Genomic DNA, 12,590 nt, shown 5'->3' on the forward strand with positions numbered 1-12,590 from the left:
GGCTTCTGAAAAGGAAGCTAATAGCTCAGTAGGCCTTACCTGGTAAGATAAAACAATAACTTGTATTTGTATCACTATTCATGTTTTAAGTGATTTGTTTACCGTTCCACTACTTTGCACTCATATCGTGTTTTTGAATCGTTTGTTGTAACGTTCTTACCCGCCCCTCCTGGACATCTCTCAAAATGAGCTGTATGATGATTCTGATCTTCGAAAGGAAAGGAAAACCCATGCAGAACAAAGACATACAAAACTCGACAAGGGGAAGTCGCACGAGTCGATCATCAAACCCTCAGGCCGTCCTCGCTGTGTGTAGCAGCACAAGTTTGTGTGTGCGTCTACCACCGGGTCAACCTGCCGTTCGGATGTATTACATTCAAGAGCGTTGCAAGCTCACGGTGACACGCGAGCGTTGTGGATTTATCAACTCGTATTGCTAACTCCTGTTACTAACTCCTATTACTACTCGAGGCAATGCGAGTCGGCGAAATCGTTACGTGTATTTTGGGCTGTGAAAAAAGTGAGGAGAAAAATCCCCAACTCTCCCCCCCCAACCCCCCCCGAGTAAAACTTTTTTTTTACGGCGCATCGCAATTGAAAATCGAAATCGGCAACACTCGCCCTTATCTCGTGAGTTCTATTAACACTCGATGTCTTATCTGAAAGTAGTTTTTCCTCTCTTTTTTGTTATCTCCCCCCCCCCCGCCCACTCTCTCTTTCTCTACACTCTGCCAAGGTACAATACAATGCTGGACAAACTTGTCTTGTTGAGAGGGTATAACGCCCCCCCCCCCCCTCCTCCTCCTACTCGCCTAACAAAATCTGAGCTCATAATAGAGTTTTTTTTTTAGGTTAGATCGTGTAAATATGAATGTGTCGTGAAACCCGCCACCACCCGACACAGCCAACTAGTAAGGATTGTCACGTAAACAGAACTTGCCAATACGTTACTAGTACAGCACACCGGTGTGCTGGAGAGAAAATTCTCAACGTTTACTATCTTCTTGGTTCTTTCGGTAAAGTCACGTAGAATGGAAATAATAAAAATAATAAAAATAAAACATAATAAAATAATTCTCACGACGTTTCGGCCACAACGCAAGCAGCCGTCCTCAGGTGAAGACCAGGTCTGTCGAAGATGAATCCCTGCAAGTCACGAAAACTTTAAATCGAAACGTTTACAATCTTTCTCAGATTGCACTCAGAAGATGGTAAATGTTGTGGATTTGCTCTCCAACAGACAACCGGTGTGCTGCACTAGTGTAGATGAGTACAAGAGGGCAGTGGCGTCGTGTGCGCTGACCGGTGCGATGGCGTCACGGGACGTGGGGTCATGCGCTCTGGACGGCGCACATGACGACACGGCTCCTCGAGTATAAAGGGGGGACCCCGTGACCTAAGCGGGGTCGTAGCTGGAGTCGAGGGTCAGAAGAGGGTGGGACGGGGAGCCAGGGGCAAGAGGGTAGGTATAGTGGATATAGCACATCGCCAGGGCTGGACGTGGTCGTGCTCCTCGGTCGGCCGTGTTGGATGACCCCACGGCCGGCGCAGAGGAGACAGCACGGGCAGCCGGCTGTGTCGGGACCCAGTCGGGACCTAGCCCGGGACCCCTAACCCCTGGGGAGTTGTTCCCCTCGAAAGATATCAAATAAACCTACGGCGAAAGCCCTTAACCCTTTCCTCCGTCTCTGAGTCGTCGACAACTCTTCTACACGAGTAACGAATTGGCACGTTCTGTTTAAGTGACAAACCTTACCAATTGGCCGTGTCGGGTGGTGGCGGGTTCAACGACACGCGATCTAACCCAAAAACACCCTGTATTATGGATGAAATTGGTCGCGAAAGCCTACGACCTGTTAGCAAGCTGAGCTCTCTCTCGCTCGCTCGCTCTCTCTCTCTGGAGTCGAAGTTGGGACATCTCTTCCCTCCGGGGGGGTCGATTAACTCGTCTGTGATTGCTTTATAATCATCGGTGGGTGCGCGTGTGCGTGCAGCTTCTGTGTAATTACAGCCGAAGCGAGGATCAATGTGGAATATTAAACAAAAGTTGCGGCAGAACATATATAATGATAGATACGTTTTGTGTGTGTGTGTGTGCGGAGCGGTAGTGCCGCGGTTAGCGCTACGCTGCGCTATGAACCCGGCGACCCGGGTTCGATTCCCGCTCACGACCAACACCGGAGACTATTATCTGAACCGGTCCTGGGCCTCCCCTAGGTCGACTCAGCCTCAAATGAGTATCCGGTGCGATGTGTAAACATCGCCACTAGGGAGACAAAGGCTGCCGGGCGTGGTGCTGGCCACCGACCCCCTCGTGTGCCGTGCCGGCCTTCATAGGTGCTCGCACCTGCCCCTACATTCTGTTCAGGCTACACGGGGGATCTTTGTCTTTGTGTAGTTTGTTGTCTTTCCCCCGCACCTCCGAGTAGCATCATTGGCAAGACGCGAAAGAGGTTCCACGTACGGCCGCTCCGTACACATCACCCAGAGTGTACCTCCTGCCAAAGATGAGTAGGGGAATGAGGTAGGGTGGTGGTGGGGGGATTATTTGAACAAACAAAATATTTGCTGCACACATGAGTGATCGTGCGCGCGCACAATTGCCAGTGTGGGAATATAACTCGAGCAAAGGAGAGTGCCATCTGTTATCGTTCGTATTAAACAATCATAATATAATAATCAATTCGCGCGTAATTTGCATTTAGAAAACTGTTGAACGTAATGGCTCGGAAATAGCTTGACGATGTTTGTACAAACACACATTTAAGGGGGCGGATTGTCCGTGCGTGGTTTGTAAAGACAACGCGGAGTCGTGGCGAGACAACATCACGTGGTCTTGTCCCTCTACACCGCCCCCCACGTGGGAGACAGACTTTGCCGAATCACAACTTTGAAATTGAAAAAGAAAAAACAATCTAAAAGAGTACACGATACACACTTTCGCTTGAACATAATCAAAGCGCGTGCGAATACGTGGATGTATCGGTGTAGGAATGCAGACGAGGAAGACAAGGCACTTGTTTATCGTCGTAAACCATGACCATTCCACTGCTGGATGAATGCCACCCACAGCCATCGCCATCTGTCACGGCTGACATCTCACACCGGGGGTGGATTTGAATGTCATTCGGTGTCCACCTTCCAGTTCATCTCCCTCCGTGTAATTCAGTACCACACCAAGGCACTCCGGATCCAACCCTACCCCACTCTGCACCGCCCCCCACTCTGCACCGCCCCCCACTCTACACCGCCCCCCACTTTACACCGCCCCCCACTCTACACCGCCCCCCACTCTACACCGCACCCCACTCTACACCGCACCCCACTCTACACCGCACCCCACTCTACACCGCCCCACTCTACACCGCCCCCCACTCTACAACCGCCCCCACTCTACACCGCCCCCCACTCTACCAACCAGCCCCCAATTCTACAAACCGCCCCCACGCTACAACCGCCCCCCACTCTACACAACCGCCCCCACTCACACCGCACCCCCCTCTACACAGGCCCTCCACGCTACACCCCCAGCCCGCCCCCACTCTACACCGCCCCCCACTCTACACCGCCTCCACTCTACACCGCCCCCCACTCTAACACCGCCCCCACTCTACACACCGCCCCCCACTCTACACCGCCCCACTCTACACCGCCCCCCACTCTACACCGCCCCACTCTACACCGCCCCCCACTCTACACCGCCCCACACTCTACACCGCCCCCCACTCTACACCGCCCTCCACTCTACACCGCCCCCCACTCTACACCGCCCTCCACTCTACACCGCCCCCACTCTACACCGCCGCCACTCTACACCGCCCCCCACTCTACACAGCCCCCCACTCTGCACCGCCCCCCACTCTGCACCGCCCCTCACTCGACACCGCCCCCCCTCCCCACTCTACACTTCAGGCTCGCCCCTACTGGAGATTTTGTGAAAAAGAGCTTCATCGCTCATCGGATTTTCCCTCCAGTCTAAAAAAATATTCTCACCCCTCTCCACACCGCACCGCGCTCGCCCCTCTCCACCCCGCTCCACGTTCCACGCTCACCCCTCTCCACACCGCTCCACGTTCCACGCTCACCCCTCTCCACAGCACTCCACACTCACCCCTCTCCACCCCACACCGCGCTCCACGCTCGCCCCTCTCCACCCCGCTCCACGTTCCACGCTCACCCCTCTCCACACCGCTCCACGTTCCACGCTCACCCCTCTCCACACCGCTCCACGTTCCACGCTCACCCCTCTCCACAGCACTCCACACTCACCCCTCTCCACCCCACACCGCGCTCCACGCTCACCCCTCTCTACACCGCGCTCCACGCTCACCCCTCTCCACCCCACACCGCGCTCCACGCTCACCCCTCTCCACACCGCACTCCATGCTCACCCCTCTCCACCCTCCACACCGCACTCCACACTCACCCCTCTCCACCCTCCACACCGCGCCGCGCTCCACGCCGCAGCGCCGCCACCCCTCTCCGTGCCGCACGAAGTAAGCGGGGTTCCTGCCCGCACGCCCCCTCCTCGTCACGGCCCTGCCCGCATCACCACGCAGCTCCAAACGAGCTGCTGCTGCTGCAAAGACGGCGGCGCGCAGCTGTTTGTCCGTCTGAGTTATGAGCTTATCCTGACTGTCGGGCCGTAAAAACCTCGACGGCTAGGAATACATTTCCCAGCGGCAGACAAAGAGCGTGGGGGGGGGGGAAGAGGGCCGCGTTTATTCGAGCTGCGCACGCGACAAGCGGAATTTGCCCGCACGTGCGCGCGCAATGCACGGGCGCGCGCGCGTGCACACGGCGCGCGCAATGCACGGGCGCGCGCGCGTGCACACGGCGCGCGCGTGCACACGGCGCGCGCAATGCACGGGCGCGCGCGTGCACAGGGCGCGCGCGTGTACATACGTGCGCGCGCTGTTGTTTTCTCCGCGTCGTCCCTGTCTTGTATTCCCCCCCCCCCCGCGCCCGCACAAATGACGGTCGTTTGTTTCTCGTGGGCACGACATCATGCGCGGAGCGATCCACGCGCTTCTTCTTTTTCTTCTTTTTTTTGTATATTACGCGCGGGGCCCCCGGGGCGGATCGGCGTCTCGCGACACGAGTGCTGTCTGCTCCAATTGTCTTATTTGTTGCGCTTATTGCGGTCTAATGGGCCATCGTCCGTACGGCGAGCAGGTGGCAAGCGCCCGTGCCCCCCCCCCAACGCTCGCTCGCTCGCTCGCTGGCGTCTCTCCACCCACCCCCCGCTCGTGCCTCGCAATGCCCCGCTTAGCGCGTGCCGCCGTGCGCGCCCTCGGGTGCCGTTCAAGGTTCCGGAGTGATGCCGCGGCCCCGCAGAGATGGGAGCCCGCGGCTTGTTTAAGGATGCGTGAGTGTGTCTGTGCGCGCGCGCGCGTGTGTAGCGGTTACGGGGAGCGGTGGTGTAGCGGTTAGCGCGCTGCGCTATGAACCCGGCGACACGGGTTCGATTTCCGCTCACGGCCAACACCGGTGACGATTATCTGAACCGGTCCTGGGCCTCCCCTAGGTCGACTCAGCCTCAAATGAGAACCTGGTGCGGTGTGTAAACATCGCCACTGGGGAGACAAAGGCGGTCGGGCGTGGTGCTGGCCACCAACTCCCTCTTGTGCCGTGCCGGCCTTCATAGGTGCTCGCTAACAGTACTTGCCCCTGCAGTCTGTTCAGGTTATACGGGGAACGCTTTGTCCTTTGTTTACGTTGCGCGCATGGAAAACGAAAGTTTAAAATGAAATGTTTAACAACGATGAACGACGTCTGGAACAACAACGACCACAACAGAGCGGCATAATGCCCATGCATAGCGATCGAGTTTCAAGTGCATTTCGTTCCGCCAGGGTGAGAACTTGAAGATACTGTACCAGGATGAGTCCCTATTTGCAAGAGCGACCTGGGGCGTTAGACTGTCAGTAGGGAGGGCGATAATTCTTACTGCGTGTGTTTGGACCATGCTGCCAGCATATAGTGGCCTGCTCTTGCGACGCAGAAATATTTCACGTCCGCTCTGAAGCTCAGATCGAGGTCATTGCCACAAATGAAGCACAATACCTTGCTGATCAGGTCATCACGCGAACTCCGGACATCCTCTCAGCAGCGGCTTTTAGACAACCATCAAACAAAGACGGTCACGGCATCGCGCTTCTGTGGCCGTCTGGAACGCTCTTCCGATATTAGGAAGCCACTGGTGCTATGCACTTTCAAATCTAAATTGAAAACTAATTTCTTTATAACTGCATTTCGTGTTTAGTTTGTTATCCTTCCTCTGCGTCTCCGATCAGCACGGTTGGCTATATACAATGTGGACGACATTCCACATACATAAATACATTAAATACCGCATTATTAACCTGGGCAGCCGTTAGAATTTGAACCGTGAATTCTTTGCGGCAAGCGGCCAACGCGTTACCCGCTAGGCCGCGTCGCTTTACCAGGGGCCTCAGCTATGATCTAGGAGATATCGTGACAAACAGAAAGGGGAGAATGGATAACGAGACTGAGAGAGAGAGAGAGAGACAAGGAGAGGAGATGGGCGGACGGGAGAGTACAATATAGGGTAAGAGAGTCCCGTAAAGCACGAGCTAGCCCTGCGAAAGTGCGACCGAGATGTTCCGGAGTGGATGTAACGCGCGTCAGATCGAGTCCTGCGGGTGGGTGGCTCATGGGCGGAAAATAGAAGTTTGGCCCTCGCCAAATGTGAGCGCTCGGCAAGCCGCAGATCGGTATTGGCAGCTGATCGTCGATAATGCTGCTTGCTCGCAAATTGCGTCCGCTTGCGTGTGCAGTTTTTTTTTCCTGCAGCCGGAGGGAGGTAAAAAAAAAATTACAATTAAAGTAAAAATAGAAATTAATTTTTTTCTCTCAATTGCACTGACGTTACATCGCAACTTTTTGTGTGAACGGCACCTATCCAGAACGAGTTCTAGTGCCCGCTGGCGTTACTTTCAAAGGCGTTGCTTTTGTTGGAAAAGCTCCGGCGAAGTTTAATCTTGAAAACGTTCGCCTCTGAGCGGAAGATCAATTCTGGCGACCATATGGAGCAATCAGATACGAATGCAATTTGCCTAAAAAAATGTGTTTCGATTAATTGGTGTGATTATTGAATTTGTTTGGCTATGTTGCGTGATGGAGAGGTCTTACGACAGAAACCTGGCACAGGCTATTATGCGGCCTGACCCAAAAATCAAACACGGAATCGAGCTCTTTTTTGTTGCTGCCAATAAGAGACGGTCCTGAGATCCTGTCAGGAAATATGTGCACCAGCAGGAAACGAAACACTTCTGTATCCAAAAGTGGCGTTTGTAGTCATGATGATGATGATGGTGAAACCATAAGAGAGGCACAGAACGTCTTTCCATACTTTGCATGTCAATTTTGACAGCGCCATTCTTTTTATTTTTCAAGTCAAATTGTACCCCCATTGTGTTCCTGTCATCAATGCAGCGCGACAGGCGGAGAGAAGTGGAGACGGGGAGCGACAAGCCGCCAACGCTCTGGAAAGAGGACGGCGATGACGATGATCGTGAGTTGATGATGATGATGATGATTGTGGTGACTACGAAGCAACTGAGAGATGTCACGGAGCAGTGCGCTTGCCTTGTGTTCGAGGGTGGGTGCAGATTAGATCTATCACGGGACTTGTCTCAAACAAAAACATCTTCAAAGTGGCCTTTTTTGGGTGTTCGCACACACACACAGTGTGGGTTGCATCCCATCGCCCCCCTACACACGCACTCTGAGATAATTGATCAAATTACATTTCTAGCCACATTAAGCGGCAAAAATCGTTTTCATGGGATTGAGATCGTCAATTCGCCACACTTGAGAATGCAGTTTAATTACGGGTGGCTACCTGGATTCGAACATCAAGATCTCAGCGGTGCGAGCTCTGTGCTGTCCGGCCCCCCGATTAAACCACCCGGCCACCTCAATGGCACCAAATCCGTGCGTGTTCCACACAAAACGTTTGGCTGCCCCTCGAACAAAGACGGTCACTACATCGTGCACTCTCAGATGCGCTTCTGCAGCCGTTTAGAACGTTAGTCCGTCCTATGTTAGGAAACCATTGGGAGGTGTCCACTTTTAACTCATCCAGATTGAAAACTCACTTCTTTCGAACCGATGTTTGTGTTTTAGTTTGTTGTCCCCCGCACTTCCGATTATCACGGTTACCTACGTACGGTGCGAAAGAAGTTCACCACGCATAGAATACATACGTACAACCCTGTAAAGACCACGGAGCTCACGAGAGCTGTAAGTGTGGGCTTCGAGCAGCAGCAGCAGCAGTCCCGCCGGGGACAACTGCGTTCCCTGTTTCATCCTCATTTGTATTCGTCAGTAAAGTGTCGCCGTTGATGGGAGCCGCCGAGAAGGAGGCAGTTGCGCGGGGAAGACCGCATTCTGCACTCGCGATGCACGCAACGTCGAGTTTCATTAGGAGAGTGGTGGGGGGACGTGGGGGGGGGGTGCGGGGGGGAGGATGGAGCAATGTTTGTGGTCTCGGTCTTCATAACACGATTGTGTAACGCATCGCGGTGGATATAAATAACGGTGAGTGTGTGCGCGCGCGTAAAGGCGGTGTGTTCATAATTGACAAACTGTCAGATGCCGCTTGCCGAATTTCAGAGGGTATTAATAATGGCGCGCATTGCTGGATTGGAGATCTTACTTTATTTGCTCAAAATGTACACGAACAAAAAAGCAAAGCAAGGCGAACTCCACCAAACGACCGAATTCACTATTGCGTTTATATCATTTTAAATTAACTTGTGGCAAAAAAAGAAAAATCGATTTTATTTTTCAATCTAATACAAATGAATGGTAAGATGACATTCTTGCGAGTGTGCGTATTTTTTGTTTTTTTAGAGACTTGCCCAGCTATATCCGCTCATCGTCTTCAGCCAGCGCGGCACGGTTCGTGTGATGGAAACGTCACGGGCGTGGCGCCTGTGACGTTTCCATCACACGACCCGGTGGCTAGGAGATGTCAACTACCTTGCCAGGTCTACAGGAGGTCGTGGGTTCGATCCCGACCCTGACGACTGCTGTTTATTTGTAGTTTGTGTGTCTCTCTCTCCCCGTGGTCCCGTGGATTGTTCTCCGAGTCCTCCGGTTTTCCCTGTACATTTAGAAACACGCGTTTAGGGTATTTGGCTGCTATACATTTCCACATGATAAGCCACTTTGTTGAGCTATCAATTGTGGCCAGGTCGCTTCTGAAAAGGAGATATATGGCTCAGTGGGGCCTTCCCTGGTTAAACCAAAAGTTTAAATCGGCTATTAGTGTCAGGTGCATTGAATACCTGCGAAAATGCATCTCAATCAGGGGACCGTTGAATGTAAATTAATGGATCAGCTGGCCTCCTATTGATCTGCGTTGTCGGTCCGTGGCGACAGAGATGGGATATTCTGTTTGGAGGCTGGGAACGATATATTGTAAGAAAGCGGATAAAGGGTTAGGTCTAAGGAATGAGCAATTCATTTACAAATGTGTTATTTGCGTTTTCGCTGACTCTAAAAAGAACGTTGTCGCGTACACTGCAATGGTTGTGTGTGTGGGGGGGGGGGGGGGTCACTGTAGCCGTGACTGTTGAGCATGGTTTATAATGAGTTAAAACAATTAAGACGAAGCCTACAATTATACAATTGGAACAATGTTAGCGGTTTGTTCTGAGTAATGTATTTTATGAACCCTTAAAAAAATCTTTCTAATTACACAAATGTGTAATTTATTGGTAGAGTTTATCCTTGTGCATGACAAACAAAAAAACACAATTACACGAAACATCTTATTACGTGTGGAGGTCGGAGAGGAAATCCAATCACGGTGCAGATTTCATTCCCTACTGATGTTAGACGTGAGCCGTGGACTGGGATCAAACTCGGGTGGCTGAGTCGGTCGCGTGGTGTGCTAACCACTGCGCCACCGCTCTACCCATTACATATGGACATCTGTGAAACTACTGGACATCTGTGACAGAAATCTTCATAGTTCATCCGATTCCTCCGGTATAAATCACAATTCTGATTCTGACATATCTACGGTTACGAGTCGCACGGTTGGCTGCGTGTGGTGCGTAAGAAGTTCAGCATACATACACACATACATTTAACGGTTTGGGGAAGGACACAGAAAAAAATCATACCAGCATGTGCAGACAGGCACGTGCCACGGTGGGACATATGTTCTCTCGTGTCCATACGTAGGTTTGATAGCATCGGAAGCGATGCGCTGCCTCGCGTCACTTGTCACTTGTCACTTGTTCTTATTCGAGGTCCCTGTGTCGTCTTGCCAGATGAACAAGCTTTGCGCAAGCTGCCCGCAGCGAAAAATGTTGCCCGTTGGTATCGCAGCACTGCACGTGGTTGTTGTGGATTATTAAAGAACTCGCTGTAGCATTAAAAAAATTAAACATAAAAAAAACTCCAGACAATCTCAATCTATAAATGGTGGTGAGATGTTAACTACTTCGCCTGGTATGCAGGAGGTCGTGCGTTCGATCCCGACCCTGACGCCTGTTGGATATTCGGGGCTTACGTGGATTTTTCTCCGGGTCCTCCGATTTCCCCCTCCACATTTAGAAACACGCGTTTCGAGTATTTGGTCGCTGTACATTTCCACGTGATAATCCACTTCGTTGAGCTATCATTTGTGGCCAGGTCGCTTCTCAAAAAGAAATATATATATATGGCTCAGTATGTCTTACCTGGTAAAACAAAAAAAAAGTGTAGTTTTATTTTTCGATTTAAAGCTTTCGTGACTGCAGGGATTCATCTTCTTGGTTCTTTTGGTAAAGTCACGTAGAATGGAAATAATATTTTATTATGTTTTATTTTATTTATTTTATTATTTCCATTCTACGTGACTTTACCGAAAGAACCAAGAAGAAAGTTTAGTTTTAGTTTGAAGGTTGCTGAAGGGTAGGAGCCGGTTGTGATTACACTCGTCGCTGTTGTTCGCCGTGGCTGTGAATTGAACTTGGCTTGTCGGGTCTCTTGCGTCACGATAACCAGGGCACCAGCGCTTCCATCCCACACTTTCTTTTGAATCGCTTTGTCGTGACTGGTTGTTGGCCTTCACCACGCACCTTCAATTGGTACGGTTGGCTACGTACGGTGCAAAAAAGTTCCACATTTATACAGACACACGTCTTATACCCTTGAAAATGAGACTGTCCTGGTCTCATGAGTTTTCATCTTGGATAAAGTTATGCTTGGCACGATTATTATTTAAAACAAGTAACGATGAATATTCAGCCTTGATAAATGCGTGCAAAGAGAAAATCATGCCGCTCATCCACGACCCTCACCTTGGCCCATCTCTTGATGTAGCTGACAAAAAAGTGAAATATTCATTGTTATAGGTTCTCATGCTGACATTGCTGATACAGTCCAGACATCGGTGCAAAAAAAAAAAAAGTTTGTTTTCGCAAAGTAGATTTCTTGTTAAAAGCGAATTAACCCGACACCGCGTTCTATCCTCTAACAAAGTGAACACCACGTACAAAGTACTTATTTTCTGTCTCGGTGCCTGCGATTTAATCCCGGCAGAACGGCGCTAACCTTTAGTCCACCGCGTCATTTACTGCAGGGTGCAACATTGGTCCGAGTCGCAAGCGCAACCGCCATACAGAGTACAATCACCGCAGTCCTTCGTCAGTGGATGACGGCCTCGAGAAACATCGGGTCGTTCGTGGGGGTTTGTTTCACCATACTTCACCACCCTGCGAGGTTGGTGAAGGTGGTGGGAAGGGCATCCAGGAACTGTGCATATCAGACCTGTAGCGTGACCGTGTTTAAAGGGGGGGGGGCATGCAAACACACAGGAGGGCAGGTGGGCGGTGGTACGACAGAGTCAACGTTAATCAAACTTTAGGCAATTGTTACTCAACGGAATGAGGAACGGAGATATCAGCTTCTGTCTGTCGTGCGTCCCGCTAGAGCTATCGCCCCCAGTCTCTGTGTGTTTGTGCGAGAGAGAGAGAGAAAAGGTTGATTGTAAAACTGCCACCGGTGCCCGTCAAATATATTGCAGCGACATTTTTGGTTGTTATTTGGCTGTAAGAACTTCGATCAAATGAAGCATTCGCGTCGTTGTGGGCGATATCAGGAGCAGTAATGAAGCAGGCTGTTCGCCACCTTCCTATGTCTGTACCTAGATATGCAGAATTTGTGTTACACAGCCCATTGGCCACGCAGCCTCCGGTTAGTGCAGACAGCTTCAGCAGCATTGGTACAGAAGATTTTAGACGGAGTGGAGTGGGGTCAGCCCACTCCAGCCCCCTCCACTCCCTCCCGTGATGCTGTGGGACTGGTTCACATATCACTTTCCGCTCTTAGACGGCGCAATCGGGAATCCAACATTTGTGGGTTGGGTTAATAGCTCAGTATGCGATAACAGTGCGCAAACGCTCCCTCAATACAGTGTAATGTATTCATAATAAATGTTGTTGGGTCATTACAGCGAAACGTCGTACTAAAATTGTAAATGTTGTGGATTCACTCTTCAACACGCCGGTTTGTTTACGTGACAAATCCCTAACTGATTGGCCGTGTCGGGTGGTGGAGGGTTTCGA

General features: G+C 51.3%; 1 long non-coding RNA gene across 2 annotated transcripts in view; it reads left to right on the top strand.

Moving 5' to 3' along the window:
• The first annotated feature begins 5,436 nt into the window (after positions 1-5,436).
• The window catches only part of LOC133341758 (uncharacterized), a 43,259-nt gene continuing 36,105 nt past the window's right edge, over positions 5,437-12,590 (top strand). For both annotated transcript variants that reach the window (XR_009755063.1, XR_009755062.1), the window contains exons 1-2: positions 5,437-5,856; positions 7,459-7,537. This is a non-coding gene — a long non-coding RNA (uncharacterized LOC133341758). The remainder of the gene's footprint in view (positions 5,857-7,458; positions 7,538-12,590) is intronic.

Source organism: Lethenteron reissneri, chromosome 12 (assembly GCF_015708825.2).
Source record: "Lethenteron reissneri isolate LAM-NWPU_2019-01 chromosome 12, ASM1570882v1, whole genome shotgun sequence".
Taxonomy (NCBI): Eukaryota; Metazoa; Chordata; class Hyperoartia; order Petromyzontiformes; family Petromyzontidae; genus Lethenteron; species Lethenteron reissneri.